Here is an 18073-nt window from a genome sequence, read left to right as displayed (position 1 = left end):
TCATTTGCAAATATTTTCTCCCATTCTGAGGGTTGTCTTTTCGTCTTGTTTATGGTTTCCTTTGCTGTGCAAAAGCTTTTAAGTTTCATTAGGTCCCATTTGTTTATTTTTGTTTTTATTTCCATTTCTCTAGGAGGTGGGTCAAAAAGGATCTTGCTGTGATTTATGTCATAGAGTGTTCTGCCTATGTTTTCCTCTAAGAGTTTGATAGTTTCTGGCCTTACATTTAGGTCTTTAATCCATTTTGAGCTTATTTTTGTGTATGGTGTTAGGGAGTGATCTAATCTCATACTTTTTACATGTACCTGTCCAGTTTTCCCAGCACCACTTATTGAAGAGGCTGTCCTTTCTCCACTGTACATTCCTGCCTCCTTTATCAAAGATAAGGTGACCATATGTGTGTGGGTTTATCTCTGGGCTTTCTATCCTGTTCCATTGATCTTTCTGTTTTTGTGCCAGTACCATACTATCTTGATTACTGTAGCTTTGTAGTATAGTCTGAAGTCAGGGAGCCTGATTCCTCCAGCTCCATTTTTCGTTCTCAAGATTGCTTTGGCTATTCGGAGTGTTTTGTGTTTCCATACAAATTGCAAAATTTTTTGTTCTAGTTCTGTGAAAAATGTCAGTGGTAGTTTGATAGGGATTGCATTGAATCTGTAGATTGCTTTGGGTAGTAGAGTCATTTTCACAATGTTGATTCTTCCAATCCAAGAGCATGGTATATCTCTCCATCTATTTGTATCATCTTTAGTTGCTTTCATCAGCGTCTTATAATTTTCTGCATACAGGTCTTTCATCTCCTTAGGTAGGTTTATTCCTAGCTATTTTATTCTTTTTGTTGTAATGGTAATTGGGAGTATTTTCTTGATTTCACTTTCAGATTTTTCATCATTAGTGTATAGGAATCCCAGAGATTCCTGTGCATTAATTTTGTATCCTGCTACTTTACCAAATTCATTGATTAACTCTGTTTTCTGGTAGCATCTTTAGGATTCTCTATGTATAGTATCATGTCATCTGCAAAGAGTGACAGCTTTACTTCTTCTTTTCTGATTTGGATTCCTTTTATTTCCTTTTCTTCTCCTATTGCTGTGGCTAAAACTTCCAAAACTATGTTGAATAATAGTGGTGAGAGTGGGCAACCTTGTCTTGTTCCTGATCTTAGTGGAAATGCTTTCAGTTTTTCACCATTGAGGACAGTGTTGGCTGTGGGTTTGTCATATATGGCCTTTATTATGTTGAGGAAATTTCCCTCTATGCCTACTTTCTGCAGGGTTTTTATCATAAATGGGTGTTGAATTTTGTCAAAAGCCTTCTCTGCATCTATTGAGATGATCATATGGTTTTTCTCCTTCAATTTGTTAATATGGTTTATCACATTGATTGATTTGCGTATATTGAAGAATCCTTGCATTCCTGGAATAAACCCCACTTGATCCTGGTGTATGATCCTTTTAATGTGTTCTTGGATTCTGTTTGCTAGTATTTTGTTGAGGATTTTTGCATCTATGTTCATCAGTGATATTGGCCTGTAGTTTTCTTTCTTTGTGACATCCTTGTCTGGTTTTGGTATCAAGGTGATGGTGGCCTCATAGAGTGAGTTTGGGAGTGTTCCTCCCTCTGCTATATTTTGGAAGAGTTTGAGAAGGATAGGTGTTAGCTCTTCTCTAAATGTTTGATAGAATTCGCCTGTGAAGCCATCTGGTCCTGGGCTTTTGTTTGTTGGAAGATTTTTAATCACAGTTTGAATTTCAGTGCTTGTGATTGGTCTGTTCATATTTTCTATTTCTTCCTGATTCAGTCTTGGCAGGTTGTGCACTTCTAAGAATTTGTCCATTTCTTCCATGTTGTCCATTTTATTGGCATAGAGTTGCTTGTAGTAATCTCTCATGATCTTTTGTATTTCTGCAGTGTCAGTTGTTACTTCTCCTTTTTCATTTCTAATTCTATTGATTTGAGTCTTCTCCCTTTTTTTCTTGATGAGTCTGGCTAATGGTTTATCAATTTGGTGTATCTTCTCAAAGAACTAGCTTTTAGTTTTATTGATCTTTGCTATCGTTTCCTTCATTTCTTTTTCATTTATTTCTGATCTGATTTTTATGATTTCTTTCCTTCTGCTAACTTTGGGGTTTTTTTGTTCTTCTTTCTCTAATTGCTTTAGGTGCAAGGTTAGGTTGTTTATTTGAGATGTTTCCTGTTTCTTAAGGTAGGATTGTAGTGCTATAAACTTCCCTCTTAGAACTGCTTTTGCTGCATCCCATAGGTTTTGGGTCGTCGTGTTTCCATTGTCATTTGTTTCTAGGTATTTTTTAATTTCCTCTTTGATTTCTTCAGTGATCACTTCGTTATTAAGTAGTGTATTGTTTATCCTCCATGTGTTTGTATTCTTTACAGATCTTTTCCTGTAATTGATATCTAGTCTCATGGCATTGTGGTCGGAAAAGATACTTGATACAATTTCAATTTTCTTAAATTTCCCAAGGCTTGATTTGTGACCCAAGATGTGATCTATCCTGGAGAATGTTCCATGAGCACTTGAGAAAAATGTGTATTCAGTTGTTTTTGGATGGAATGTCCTATAAATATCAATGAAGTCCATCTTGTTTAATGTATCATTTAAAGCTTGTGTTTCCTTATTTACTTTCATTTTGAATGATCTGTCCATTGGTGAAAGTGGGGTGTTAAAGTCCCCTACTATGAATGTGTTACTGTCGATTTCCCCTTTTATGGCTGTTAGTATTTGCCTTATGTATTGAGGTGCTCCTATGTTGGGTGCATAAATATGTACAATTGTTATATCTTCTTGGATCGATCTCTTGATCATTATGTAGTGTCCTTCCTTGTCTCTTCTAATAGTCATTATTTTAAAGTCTATTTTGTCTGATATGAGAATTGCTACTCCAGCTTTCTTCTGGTTTCCATTTGCATGGAATATCTTTTTCCATCCCCTTTCAGTCTGTATGTGTCTGTAGGTCTGAAGTGGGTCTCTTGTAGACAGCATATATATGGGTCTTGTTTTTGTATCCATTCAGCCAATCTGTGTCTTTTGGTGGGAGCATTTAGTCCATTTAAATTTAAGGTAATTGTTGATATATATGTTTCTATTCTCATTTTCTTAATTGTTTTGGGTTCGTTATTGTAGGTCTTTTCCTTCTCTTGTGTTTCTTGCCTGGAGAAGTTCCTTTAGCATTTGTTGTAAAGCTGGTTTGGTGGTGCTGAACTCTCTCAGCTTTTGCTTGTCTGTAGAGGTTTTAATTTCTCCATCAAATCTGAATGAGATCCTTGCTGGGTAGAGTAATCTTGGTTGTAGGTTTTTCTCCTTCATCACTTTCAATATGTCCTGCCAGTCCCTTCTGGCTTGCAGAGTTTCTGCTGAAAGATCAGCTGTTAACCTTATGGGGATTCCCTTGTGTGTTATTTGTTGTTTTTCCCTTGCTGCTTTTAATATGTTTTCTTTGTATTTAATTTTTGACAGTTTGATTAATATGTGTCTTGGCGTATTTCTCCTTGGATTCATCCTGTATGGGACTCTCTGTGCTTTCTGGACTTGAGTAACTATTTCCTTTCCCATATTAGGGAAGTTTTCAACTATAACTCCATGGGATTCTTTGACCCTGTGTCCTCCTGTTGAATTGGGGTTGGGGGCGAGTGACAGAAAAGATGGAATGGTGGCATTATTAATTAATGCTTGTGTATCCTGAGGCTGAGAATTTTGTTGAGTGTAGAAGTATTTCCCTTATTACAATCGATTTTTACAGCAAAGGTGACATTCTTTTTTCAACTGAATAATGTATGGGACAGAACTTCCTAAAGATAATTGCTTCTTCTCTCTTGAGATAACTCTCCTGACCAAATATACACAGCAACAGACAGGACATGAAGATGCTTCCTCTGTCTCCAGAGGCTTCCGCGGGCTCAGGGCCTCACCCAGCCTCAGAGCTGAACTTTCAAGCTGTGTACTGCCTGGAACATCGGCCTCATGAGAACCAACACCTGCTTTGCCATGGGTCTCTCTGGGGCTCCCATCTCTGCTCTCAGTGGGCTGTTTCCTGTAAGGAACAGCTACCACCATCCACAACCTTGTGCTCTTACCACTCTCACTAGGATTGTCTTGATACCCCAGCTTGGGATGGGCAGAACTTGCAAGCAGCGAGGAATGATTTGACCTGATAATCAAATCATTAGTTAGGAGGCTGAGGTTGTGGTGTTCACACTGCTTCTGCTAGCAATGTGACCTCGCGCAAGTGTCTATCTCTCTCTGGGCCTCAGTTTCCCCTTTGGTGGTAGGGGAGGACTGACCTTGTTCTTCTTTAGTACGCTGTTTCTGGCAGGCTTGTGATGAGGCTGACTTGGGATCAGGTTCAGCTCTGAGGACCACCAGAGTGCGCCTGGGACCCAGACTACCCTCCTGCAGCACTGCCCTCCTCCTGCCTCTGTGGTGTCTCTGTGTTTTTCTTCTGACTCCTCTCCTCCTTGCATTTCTGCCCCACTCATGCTAAATGATCCGTCAGAGTGCTCTCCCCTCCTGGCCTTTACACCTGCCTGTCCTCTTCCTGGAATGCCCCTCCCCCCACCCCTTCATGGGGCTAACCCCTGCCAGCCTTGCTGGGGTATCCCCTCCTCCGGAAAGCACCCCTCCACCGAGCTCTTTCTGCTCCTCCCATGCTGGGTTGCAGTGGTGGATTTTGCGGGGAGGTGGTAGCCCCAGCTCTGATTCCTCTTAGTACCCCTGTGTTTGTCATGGGTCTGGACACCAGGCAGGGAGAATGGGTGGACCTGGTGGGGGCAGAGCAGGCATGGGGAGCAAAAAAGGCGATTTATGGAATGACTGAGTTATGTTTTATTTTCTAGAAAAAGAAGGTGCTGGAGCTCTGGCCGCCTCCCTGCCTGCCTCTCTGCCCACTGCCTCCCCTGACTCTATCACCCTGAGCTCCAGGGACCGAAGAATAGTAAGTCATTTGAGGGGCCTGCATGGGGAAATGAGGGCAGTGTGTGGAGGCATCTCACAGGCTGGACAGCAGCACCCCTGGCCCCTCCTGACTGTGGTCAGTGTGTCACTGGGCACTCTTGGCCACTCGTAGCTGTTATCTTGTGCTCTTCCCCCCTAACTTTTCCAGGAAGGCCCACTAGTAGGATCAGGACTCCAGTAGAAGAGAGGGGCTTCTTTTGGGGGCCGTGAGGTAGAAGGAGCCCTGGCCCTAGAGTTAGGGTTCAAGTTCAGCTCTGCCTTTGACTTGCTGGGCGACCTTGGGCAAATCCTATCCCTTTCTGAGCCTCAGTCTCCCATCTGCACATTGAGGAGGTCAGAAGGGATGATCTCTAAGACACCTTTCAACTAAAAAAGGAGGTCCTGCAACTCACATCCTGTGAGGTAGGCTAGAGATGGCAGCTACCCAGTGGCAAGATGACAAACACTGTGGTGATTCATTTGTCCTGAGGCTGTTCTGGGAATGGGTTGCCACAGGTGGGAGGGAAGGCTCAGCATAATTCCAGGAATATGGACGGAAAGATCTGGAGATAGCCACATACTGGCCAGGATAGAAGCATGTGGCACTACTATACCTGGAAATTGACCTCTGAGTGCTACTGGCATGGCACTGTCACTGTCAGGAGAGGGGGACAGATGTGGGATCCAGGAGGTGGCCCCTGCTCAGGCCTGGAGGTGCATGTGAGTGCATGTGCATATGTATGTGTGGGTGAGTGAGCTTTTGTGCCTGTGACTTTGGCCCTGTGTGTGGACATAGGCTACTTCATGTGTGTGAGAACATGTGTGCATGAATGAATGAATGTGAACATGAGTATGTATGTGTGTATTGAGGACAAAGCCTTTCGTTTAGCTTGACTCTGTTGCAAGCACACCAAGACCTGGTGTTTCTTTGTTTATTTTCACATACCTTCATGCACACACATATACACACACACCACACACACACACACACACACACACACACACACACAGAGCTTCAAGGAGTAAGCTTCAAGCTGGTACAGACTTGCCTATCTCAGAGTGCTAAGTCACTTTTGAAATTAACCCATTTACAGTCTAGATTTTGAAATGCACAGAGAATAGATTCTCCTGAGATGACCAGCTTAATCTAACGATTGATGTGGAACAAACACATGTCAACGTGTGTTTGCCAACTTGACCACTTATTTAGAATAGTGGCCAATAAGCAGAGCTGATGATGGAATTTTCTAGCTCATCGTTTTCTTCCTTTCCTGCATTTTTTTGTTCTATTCTCTTCTTCCCTCCTTAGATATCTATCGAGCTCCATATCATAAAGGGCATTGAATGGGATGATTAAAAGTTTCTACTTAATTCTGTGGTTCACAAGAAGCCCCTGGCGTTTTCTGAATAAAATAGTGGAGGGTTCAGGGCTTTGGGCCCTTGCTGTTTAGTGGTTTGGACCTTGGCCTTGAGGAGATGGTTACTGGCCTCTGTGAGGCCTCGTTTAAGGTGGTGGCCATAGTGATAGTGAGAATTGCTGACGCTCACATGGCTCCTGTGAGCCAGGCATCGTTTCAGTTGCTTCAGGTCCATGGACTCCTTTACCCTCCATAGCCCTCTGTGCTAAGTGCTATTATTATCCCCACTTCACTGATGTGAAAACTGAGGCCCAGAGCAGTTAGGAGACTTGCCCTTGGCCACACACAGCTACTAAATCAAGCCAAGATTTGCACCAGGCAGTTGAGCTCCATAGTCCAGACCCTTTGCCGTAAGCTCTCCTGTCTCTCAGTGTGCAGGAGGAGCAGAGGGAGGAATTTGAGGTGACTGAGCAGGCCTTGTGACTGCTGGGGTGTGTGGGTGAGAGTGAGGGCAACTCTGACATGCTCCCAGGTTTCTGGTTTGGGCCACAGAGGACGGTGGGGTCCTTCGACTCAGCCTCTCAGGTTTCAGGGCCTGCCTTGGCCTTGGCCTAGAGCAGTGGACCTCAACTCCATTCAAGTATGGAGTGTCTGTACATCGCTGTACGCTTTGTAGTTCCCTGGGAAATCTCAACACATTTAAGTTCATCGTGCAAAAGAGAACCAGAAACAGTTTACCTGTAGGAAACAGGGCTCTGTTCTATGTGTGCAAAATATAGTAAAAACCATACGCTCATGGAAAAGTTGTTGAACTTGCAGTTTTATTCTGTTTCCCATTAATATTCATTTCTCCATTTGCCATTTGTTCACTTATTTTTGTTAAAAAAATCTTTGCTCAGAAGTAGACAAGTAGTTCCAAGCACTAGTTTTAAGAAAAATTTGTCAAATAAAAAATTTTAATTCAGCACATTCTCCCTATGAACTTAATGTTATTATCATTATGTGGAAACCATTGAGTAGATGACCCTATTCAACTCCCAAAGCACCAAAGTTGGACAACTGTGTCCAACTGTCTCATTCTCTCTGGAGAATGAACCTATGGAAACAGAGTCTCCTTAATTCCCTGGTCCTAAGTCACTGTGGGTGCAAAGAAAGTTAACAATAATAACTTAAATTCTGCTAGTTCTTCAGCCACTTCTTAAATTCTCTCCAGGTTGTTCCCTGAGCATGTCCCACATGTGTTCACACAATGGGATATAAATAGAGATGGTATATAAACCTTAAGGAAGTATCTTTAAAAGTAGGAAGAGATGCCCTTCTTTATTACTTCTTGCTTGCTGGAATGCAGCTGTAATGGCTAGAGGTCTGGCAGTCACATAGGACCATGAGTCAACTTTGGGAATGCGAGGTAGAGTAGCAAGATAGAAGGAACATGGGTTCTTTTTATTTATTTATTTATTTTATTTTATTTATTTACTTTTGGTTGCTTTGGTTCTTTGTTGCTGTGCGTGGCTTTCTCTGGTTGTGGAGAGTGGGGGCTACTCTTCGTTGCGGTGCGCAGGCTTCTCACTGCAGTGGCTTCTTTTGTTGCGGAGTCTGGCTCTAGGTGTGCGGGCTTCAGTAGTTGTGGCACATGGGCTTAGTTGCTCCGTGACATGTGGGATCTTCCTGGACCAGGGCTCGAACCTGTGTCCCCTGCATTGGCAGGCGGATTCTTAACCACTGCGCCACCAGGGAAGCCTGGAACATGGGTTCTTGATCCTGTGGTATGCCATACCAGCCCAGTAATTCTTATTGCTGGACTTCTCAAAAGTTAGAGAAGAATAAACTTTTATCTTGTTTAAGACAGTATTTTTAGGGTTTTTCTTTTCCTCAAAGCTGAAACTTACCTCAACAAATACTGATGCCAAAATGGAATTGTGTTCTTCTCAGTCCTCCTGACCAGAGCCTCTCTGTGTGCATGCTGGAGTGAGGCAATGAGCCACTCCCCAACTCTGCTACTTACTGTTTTACTTGGGCTCCACAACAGAAGGTCTTCAGCTTCCCAGAGTAGCCCTTCTCCTTACCTTATGTTTCTTCCCTAGCAATATGTTATTCCAGGCTTCTCATACTTTAATGTACATGAATCACCTGGGGAACTTGTTAAAATGCAGATTCTGATTCAGTAGGTCTGGAGGTGGGGCTGGAGAATCTGCATTTCTAACAAGTTTTCAGTTGGTGTTGCTGCTACTGGCCCAGACCAGGATTTGAGTACTAAAGCTGTTGGAATGCTCGGCTGTGAGCTGCTTGCAAGCATGGACCATGTGGAATCTCGCCTGTTTCCACAATGCTTGGTGCACAGTAGACACTCAATGTATGCAGAATGACTGACTGAATACTGTAATAGGCCATTAATATGCAAGATGCCAAGAAGTTCTGCAGAAAGGAAACTGACCCTTTGTTTACTATGCATATCTCAAATTTATTTTCACTGGGACCCTATTTTCAAAAATACCTATTGACATTCTGTGGAAAGAGTGCTCTGAGAAACCCACTTTGGCAGACCCTGATTTACATGGGGTCTTTGCAGACCCTGTAGCCAGAGTGAGCCAATTTCCATGTGGGAGCCTCGTATCCAGAATTCTATTTGGGTGTCTGCTTCAGCAATTAGGAGAAATTGTTTCAGCTCAGACTCCCTGTATCCCTGAGGGCCTGCAAACTCCTCGAGGGAACGTATTTGAATACATTAAAATATAGGCTCGGGTGCTATTGCCAAGGTGTTGGGCCCAAGCAGTGCCCAATAGGCCTATGACCCCCCTCAGGGCAATGGGAGCCCGAGTTGTTTGCTAATTAGCATGTTCCTGCGGATGTGTTCAAATGTCTTTGTTCCCAGGCTGAGGCAAGGAGGAAGTGCTGGGGAGAAAACTGAAGGAGTTTGAAGCTGGGGAAAACGCTGAGTTTCCCTCCAGGGTTGATGTTGACTAGGTGAAGCCCTAGAGCTTTTTCCTGTAAAAGAAGCCTCCTGGGCTCTGGAAGGTCTGCTTTGCCAGCTTCATGGGAAGGAGGGAAGCTGGCAGGAGGGTCTTTGTCACCCCTCTGTGGGAGCATTCTCAGAAATGCAGACCTGGGGCTTCCCTTGTGGTGCAGTGGTTAAGAATCCGCCTGCCAATGCAGGGGAAACGGGTTCGAGCCCTGGCCGGGGAATATCCCACATGCCGCGGAGCAACTAAGCCCGTGTGCCACAACTACTGAGCCTGCACTCTAGAGCCCGCGAGCCACAACTGCTGAGCCCACACACCCTGGAGTCCATGCACTGCAACTACTGAACCCATGTGCTGCAACTACTGAAGCCTGCGCATCTAGAGCCTGTGCTCAGCAACAAGAGAAGCCATGACAATGAGAAGCCCGCACACCACAACGAAGATTAGCCCCCGCTTGCCACAACTAGAGAAAGCCCGTGCACAGCAACGAAGACCCAACACGGCCAAAAATAAATAAATAAATAAATTAAAAAAAAAAAAAAAAAAGAAAGAAATGCAGGCCTGGCTGTCTGTTCAGGAGCCCCATGAATGCCCTGTAGCCCCCACCAAGACAAATTCACAGGATCAAGTCATGGGGTCTACATGGGCTGCATCCCCTGAACTTGGGCACCTAGCTCCTTATCCTCATTTTGGGTCTTAACAACAACTCTGGGTCAATAAGGAAAAACCTATTCAACATTCTGTTGCATATTGCAAAAGATATGGCCCCTATGAAATAAAGGCAGAAAGCCATAGGAATAGAGGGACAGACAAGTCACAGAATGAGATTTTTTAAAAAGTTAAATGAAAAAGGAATTAATGAGAAAAGGAAACACTGTGATAGAAACTAAAAATGTAATCACAGAATTAAAACTCCCCATTAATCCCTTGGTGAGATTAAAGAAAAGAGTGCTGTAAAATATTAAATCAGTGCTGTAGAGGTCAAGGTTGAAAACTCTCATCAAAAATGCAGGGGAAAAGACAAAGAAATTCAAATGACAAGATAGGTATGGAGACCAGAGACTAAAGCAGTGCCAAGCAGACACTCCATGCTTTTGCGGGTGAGATTGGAGAGTAACAATCATCCAATAAACCAGGGGTCCCCAACCCCTGGGCCGTGGACCAGTACCGGTCCGAGACCTGTTAGGAACCGGCCGCACAGCAGGAGGTGAGCGGAGGCAAGCAATTGAAGCTTCATCTGCTGCTCCCCATCGCTCACATTACCGCCTGAACCATCCCCCCCCACCAACCCCCGTCCTTGGAAAACTTGTTTTCCACGAAACCGGTCCCTGGTGCCAAAAAGGTTGGGGACCACTGCAATAGACAAGAGAACACCACACGAATCCTGAGTGTGCAGCTCAGAAGAGATCGTGTGTCACGCAAACATCACTGAAGATGGAACTATATCTAGACACCTCACAAAAATATTTAAGAAGCAGGATCTTAAAAATCCTACAAGTATATGCGCAGAATACAGAGGAACCTACAAAGGAAGAGAAATCAAACTGGCTTCAAACTCTTACTGCCCTCAGTTTTCAGAAGAATAAAGAAAAAAATTGCAATCCATTATTTGATGCCCCACCCAGGTACATTTAATATTTGAAATCTCAAGAAAGATACTCTCAAATATGCAAGAGTTTAAAGTTCGCATACTCTCAAGTATGCAAGAGTTTAAAGGACATACCACCTTGTACCCTTTTGAATAAGAAACTTGAAAAAGCATTAAATATTGTCAAGAGATGAAGCAAATTTAAGAACTGAAAGTGGGGAAGCCCTGGTGCAAGAGGGCAGGGAGCAAGTGCCTGTTAAACATAGAAAAATATAAGAAGTTGTAAAAGTGGTACAAAATAATGAAAGTTAAAAATATTCTCAAAAAGAGGCAAGAGGACTCAGGAAGTACTGATTTACTCTTGTCTGATATTTAGAAAAAAAAGTGGATTAAAGAATACTTAAAAAAATTTAAAACTATTGAATTATAGACAGAATATATATCTCATATATACATATACATAATATAAGATACATTAAAATGTATAATACATGAGATATAATGTAATACGTATGTGTGTCTCTGTCTCAGATAAAAACCAAAGAATACATGGTCCCACACCAAACAGCAAACACTCAAAAGAGCAAGAATTAAAATGATCTTTAGGTCTTTCAAGATGACTCTCTTAGTAACTTTCAAACATGCAATCCAATATTATTAACTATAGTCACCATGCTGTACATTACATCCTATGACTAATTTATTTTATAACTGGAAGATTGTACCTTTTTTTTTTTTTTTTTTTTTGCGGTACACGGGTCTCTCACTGTTGTGGCCTCTCCCGCTGCGGAGCACAGGCTCCGGACGCGCAGGCTCAGCGGCCATGGCCCACGGGCCCAGCCGCTCTGTGGCATGTGGGATCTTCCCAGACTGGGGCACGAACCCATGTCCCCTGCATCAGCAGGCGGACTCTCAACCACTGCGCCACCAGGGAAGCCCAGATTGTGCCTTTTGACAAGAATAGATCTTAAAAGTTCTTATCAGAAAAAAAGCTTTTAATTATCTTCAGGTGATAGATATAATACTAAATATATGTTACAACAATTAATGTAAATGGGTTGCATTTCTTTAAGACAAAAATTCTTAGACTATATGCTATCTATAAGAGGAACTTAGTGAAGCAGGAATTTAAAAGCAAATGGGATTCAGCAATTCCACTCTAGGTTTGTACCTAAAGAGTTGAAAGCATGAACTCAAACGGATACTTGTATACCAATGTTCATAGCTGCCTTTTTCACAGTAGCCAAAAGGTGGGAACAACCCAAGTGTCCATCAACAGATGAATGAATAAACAAAATGTGGCATATAGATACAAAGGAATATTATTCCTCCCTAAAAAGGAATGAAGTTCTGATACATGCTACAACATGGATGAAGCTTGAATACCTTATGCTAATTGAAAGAAGCCAGGCATAGAAGAACAAATACTGTATGATTCCATTTACACGTGGTACCTAGAATAAGCAAATTCATAGAGACAGAAAGTAGATTAGACGTTGGCCAGTAGATTTGGTGTTTGGTAGTGCCTTTAAGCTGGTTCCTGTGCCTCCATCGTCCTTTGAGTACTTCCTTACTTTCTAGCAGGACAAGATGTTCCAGGTTCATCTGTACTTTCCCTTTCTAAACCCTGGAGTCAGCCATTTCTCCAAGGAGTCTTTGTTCGTTTCAGTGTATACTGGTATTTAGAAGTCAAGATCTGGGCACTAGGTGTGCTCATTGCTATTGAGGTATTGCTGCTTCCAGCCTCCTTCAGTGGAATTAGGGAATTAGCCTGGCCTCTCAACAGTGGGGTCCGCAATGGCTCTCCCTTTGTTGAATGTGATAGAAAAGGGGGGACATGCACCAAAGGAGCTTTTTTCTCAACTCCTCTCTACTCTATGAATGGAACAATTTTGGCAAAACCCTCCATTTGAGTCACCCCCAAGGAGAAGAAACCTCTTAGATCACTGTTGGCTATTGAAAACATCACTCACCTATCCTACACCCCCTAAGCTCCATCAGGGGCCTTAACCTTGCTGAATTCTTTTCTCTTCTAGTTGACATTCATAGGGCTAAGGCACAGCAGGACCCAGGCCTCTGCCCAGTGGGAGTTGGGGATGAGGCAAGGGTTAGGGTCACCAGGGAGCTCATGTCCCTCAGCAAGTCTTCATTCCAACCAGAGGAAAAGCAAGGAGAGACATCCTAGCTCTGAAGTTTCTGCTGCTCACTCCCAGTGCAAGGAAGCTGCTGGTGCATGGGCATCTACAGCACAACCAGGACTGGGAAGAAGCTCTGATATTGGAAATCCAGAAGAAAGCATGACTTCAGAGTTCTTTTCTAAGAAATGGCCCTTTTGCTACCACAGGGAATTATCTGCAGACAAAAATTATTTTTTTTCATAGAAATAGTCCTTCTCTGTTTCCCTTCCTTGTCCCCAGACCAGCATCAACTAAGTGATTCCCAGGGAGGGGAGGGCAGGAAGAAGAGTCCCGTGACCTGGGGGGCAGGGGATGCCCTTAGGCCTGAGTACCCCAGTAGTCATGATCCCCTTCCTCCCGTACTTCTGAGGACTTAGACGTGCTTCCTGCCTCATAATCATTGATTCGCAACTGCGAACTTCCCAACTGCACCGCTGCGTGGGTCAGATGGCCACTATGAATTCAGACATCTCACACCTATAGACAGGGACCTATTGTGCCTTAACAAATTGCTTTTCCTGTACGCTGTAGCTGGGAGAGTCTCTCTCTCTCTCTCTCTCTCTCTCTCAATAACTTTATTGAAAGATAATTTGCATCCCATACAATTCACCTGTTAAAAGTGTGTATCATTCAGTGGTTTTTAGTAAATTCACAGATATGTGTAACCATCACCATAGTCAATATTAGAACATTTTCATCATCTCAAAATAAAGAAACCCTGTACCCTTCAGCTATCATCCCTCTATCTCCCCAACCCCCAGCCCTCAACCCTAAGAAACCGCTAATCTACTCTGATATTATAGATTTCCCTAGTTTGGAATTTCAGATGAATGGAATCATATAGTATGTAGTTTTTTGTGACTGGTTTCTTTCACTTAGTATTAGGTTTCCAAGGATTGTCCATGTTGTAACCTGCATCAGCACTTCATTTCTTCCACATTCCTCTTTAGGGTAGTGAGCAGGCCAAGTGTGGATCCATGGAGTAGGGGAGTATCTCCAGAGACCCCCACGTCCAGGCTCGTGGTGAACGTGGCTAATTTCAGGGTATGTCATTCGCTTCCTCCTTAGGTGGTTGTTGGATCAGAGACCTGTGACTTCTCCCAGAAACTCCTTGCCAGCCTGGTGCGGATTGTCTTTGTACTTTACAGATAGGCTTCTGCCCAAGGCCACTGTGGTCACCACTTTGATCTTGCCAAAGGATATCTGCTATTTCCAGGTGTTCTGAATGTCCTCAGCCTGCTATAACTCACACTGGCGATGAAGAGGATCAAATAGTATTTGTAGGTGCCGGCACACTTCTGAAGCTCTTCTGTGGGGTTCTGAGCCCTAAACTTTTCTCGGCAGCCTTAGATAAGGAAACATTCTTGACAGGCTTAAACTTGGACGTGAGGCTGCCTACACTGTAACAGAAGTTTTAAACCTGTAATAGGTTGGCCTGGATTTTTTAAAAACTAAAAGTGACCAGAAAGCCATGTGATCTGTTCAAATGCCAGTGTGGGGCAGGAGGGAGAGATTTGACAGAACTTGCCTGAAGGTAAGCGAATGGACAAAGAAATAAAACCATTTTATGTTTATGCCCTGCTGACTTCAAACTGTTTGATACACTGGTTACACATTTAAGAACATAGAGGCCGAAATCCCAAATGAAATAGTGATCAATCCAGTGATATGTTAGAAGAATAATACCTTATAGTCAAGTCAGTTTTATTTCAAGAATGTAAAGATGACTCAGATGAGGAAGTGCGTTGATGCAATTTATCACAGCAACAGGTCAAAAGAAAACTTTTGGCAGTAGTTCAGGAACCTGTTCACAAGGCATTTTTATTCCTCTAGTACTGGTGCCAAACAGAAGCCAATAGGACAAAGGTAATGTCTGTTTGCTGCTTTGATAGACTTAACCTCAAAGAAGCCATTTGATTTTGGGATGGTGACAGGTGTTTCATGTGACTAAAAAGCCACCTTGCATCATTCTGTGGCAGCAGAGGAACTTCAGCTGCGGGTGAACGATTTCTTGAATGTGGAAGAGAGTCCCAAAGTTTAAGGTGACAAGAATTGCATTTGAGAAACTCTTCAGGCTCCATCTATAGTTCTCAATGGAGCTTTTTAAGGTGCTTCCAAGATCAGGAAAGGGAAATTGCTGAACACTGAAACAGCAAAAAAATGTAGTCCAGTGAAGGTGAGGCCAAAGGTTATCAGGGCCAACACGGACATGGCTTCTAGACATCTCAAAGCCACAAGTGATCTTGCTGCTTGATTTATCGACAGTTCTATTGTGATGTATTTTACATACAGTATCACCAACTTTAAGTGTATAATTCAATGGGTTTTGACAAGTGTTTTCAGTTGTGTAACCACCACCACCACAATCAAGGTATAAAAATTTCTGTCACCCCCCGAAAAGTTGCCTGGCGTTTCTTTACAGCCAGTTCTCTTTGCACACCCTCCGTCATGGGCAGCCACTGATCTGCTTTCTAGTTGTGTCTGCTGTGGGTCTCCGGAGCTCCTGTGGAGCATCTCTGCCATCTTCGGCGTTCTATACTGCCGATTCTAGCTGCCTCTGCCTCCTTGAACTCTGATCTGTCCCCCAACTCAGTAGGTTTGCTGGTCTTGGTTTGGGTCCTGCTCCCTGTGCTGTGGCTTGGAAACTCCCTCCAGGCAGTCAGCTGGGACAGCTGTAGAGGCTCACCTGTGGTTTTTCCTGAGACCTGTATCCTGGGTCCAATATGTGTGTAAGACATTTTACTCATTTTGTTTGGTTTTTAGTTGTTTAGGCTAGGATGGCAATTTCTAGAGCTGTTAATCCTTCATGAGCAGAAGTGGAAGTGCTCTGACTCATAGTTTGCTATTTGCCTGATGATCTCATGTTACCTGGAGTCACCAGAAGATACATTCATGCTGGTGGCCACTCCCTTGCGGCAGGTGTATAGTTTCAGCTAAAATGGAACAATTGTGTTTCCAGTTTGGGACCCATTGCCTCATCAAGGCATGAAGAAATATATAATAATAATAATTCATTTTGAAATAATTTCAAATTTAGTGGAAATTTGCAGAACCAGTTGTACAGAGAACTCTCATTGTTGTCAGCTGTCCCGCAGAGTCTCTGTTCCCTCTCTGGTCCAGGACCAACTCAGGCTAACATGTTGCACTTAGTAATCAAGTCTGTTTGGTCTCCTTCAATCTGGAGCTGTCCCCCAGTCTTTTCTACTCATGCACACCCTGACAGTTTTAAATGGTACAGGCCTCTCATTCTGGATCAGGTTCCTCTGCCTGGGTCCATCCAATGTTTTCTCGTGTCCAGACTCAGGCCACGCTTTCTTGGCAGGAATCACATAAAAACTACACTGGTCTCTTTCAGTGCGCTGTGTCAGGGGGCATGCGATGTCAATCATTGCACCACTGCTGATTTAACTTTAATCACCTAGTTATATCGTTGTCTCCCACCTTACTCCATTGTGAAGGCACCATTTTCCCCTTGGTAACTGGTGGGGACATGGTATGAGTCTATGCCAATATTCACAGATGCCTTTTTGAGGGAGTAAAACATTTATGATTTAACTTTGCCCTAAAGGATAACAGTAGAGGCAGAGGAACCAAGATGACGGAGTAGAAGGACATATTCTCACTCCCTCTGTGAGAACACCAGAATCACAGCTAGCTGCTGGACAATCATCAACAGGAAGACACTGGAACTCACCAAAAAGATACCTCACATCCAAAGACAAAGGAGAAGCCAAAATGAGACGGTAGGAGGGGCGCAATCACAGTAAAATCAAATCCCATAACGGCTGGGTGGGTGACTCACAGACTGGAGAACACTTATACCACAAAAGTCCACCCACTGGAGTGAAGGTTCTGAGCCCCACGTCAGGCTTCCCAACCTGGGGGTCCGGCAACGCGAGGAGGAATTCCTAGAGAATCAGACTTTGAAGCCTAGTGGGATTTGATTGCAGAACTTCAACAGGACTGGGGGAAACAGAGACTCCACTCCTGGAGGGCACACACAAAGTAGTGTGCACATCGGGACCCAGGGGAAGGAGCAGTGACCCCATAGGAGACTGAACCAGACCTACCTGCTAATGTTGGAGGGTCTCCTGCAGAGGCGGGGCGTGGCTGTGGCTCACCGTGGGGACAAGGACACTGGCAGCAGAAGTTCTGGGAAGTACTCCTTGGCGTGAGCCCTCCCAGAGTCTGTCATTAGCCCCACCAAAGAGCCCAGGTAGGCTCCAGTGTTGGGTTGCCTCAGGAAAAACAACCAACAGGGAGTGAACCCAGCCCCACCCATCAGCAGACAAGTGGATTAAAGTTTTACTGAGCTCTTCCCACCAGAGCAACAGCCAGCTCTACCCACCACCAGTCCCTCCCATCAGGAAACTTACACAAGCCTCTCAGATAGCCTCATCCACCAGAGGGCACACAGCAGAAGAAAGAAGAACTACAGTCCTGCAGCCTGTGGATCAAAAACCACATTCACAGAAAGATAGACAAGATGAAAAGGCAGAGGGCTATGTACCAGATGAAGGAACAAGATAAAACCCCAGAAAAACAACTAAATGAAGTGGAGATAGGCAACCTTCCAGAAAAAGAATTCAGAATAATGATAGTGAAGGTGATCCAGGACCTCGGAAAAAGAATGGAGGCAAAGATCAAGAAGATGTAAGAAATGTTTAACAAAGACCTAGAAGAATTAAAGAACAAACAGAGATGAACAATACAATAACTGACATGAAAACTACAATAGAAGGAATCAATAGCAGAAAACTGAGGCAGAAGAACGAATAAGTGACCTGGAAGACAGAATGGTGCAATTCACTGCTGCAGAACAGAATAAAGAAAAAAGAATGAAAAGAAATGAAGACAGCCTAAAAGACGTCTGGGACAACATTAAACGCAACAACATTCACATTATAGGGGTCCCAGAAGGAGAAGAGAGAGAGAAAGACCTGAGAAAATATTTGAAGAGATTATAGTCGAAAAATTCCCTAACCTGGTAAAGGAAATAGCCACCCAAGTCCAGGAAGCACAGTGAGTCCCATACAGGATAA

General features: G+C 43.6%; 1 long non-coding RNA gene across 1 annotated transcript in view; it reads left to right on the top strand.

Annotated features, from left to right (window-relative positions):
• The window catches only part of LOC137227669 (uncharacterized), a 228100-nt gene that overhangs the window by 14245 nt on the left and 195782 nt on the right, over positions 1-18073 (top strand). The window contains exon 2 of the long non-coding RNA XR_010944949.1: positions 4852-4949. This is a non-coding gene — a long non-coding RNA (uncharacterized lncRNA). The remainder of the gene's footprint in view (positions 1-4851; positions 4950-18073) is intronic.

Source organism: Pseudorca crassidens, chromosome 7 (genome assembly GCF_039906515.1).
Source record: "Pseudorca crassidens isolate mPseCra1 chromosome 7, mPseCra1.hap1, whole genome shotgun sequence".
NCBI classification, from domain to species: domain Eukaryota; kingdom Metazoa; phylum Chordata; class Mammalia; order Artiodactyla; family Delphinidae; genus Pseudorca; species Pseudorca crassidens.
The sequence above is the reverse complement of the archived record's forward strand: the minus strand, read 5'-3'. Positions and strand labels throughout refer to the sequence as shown.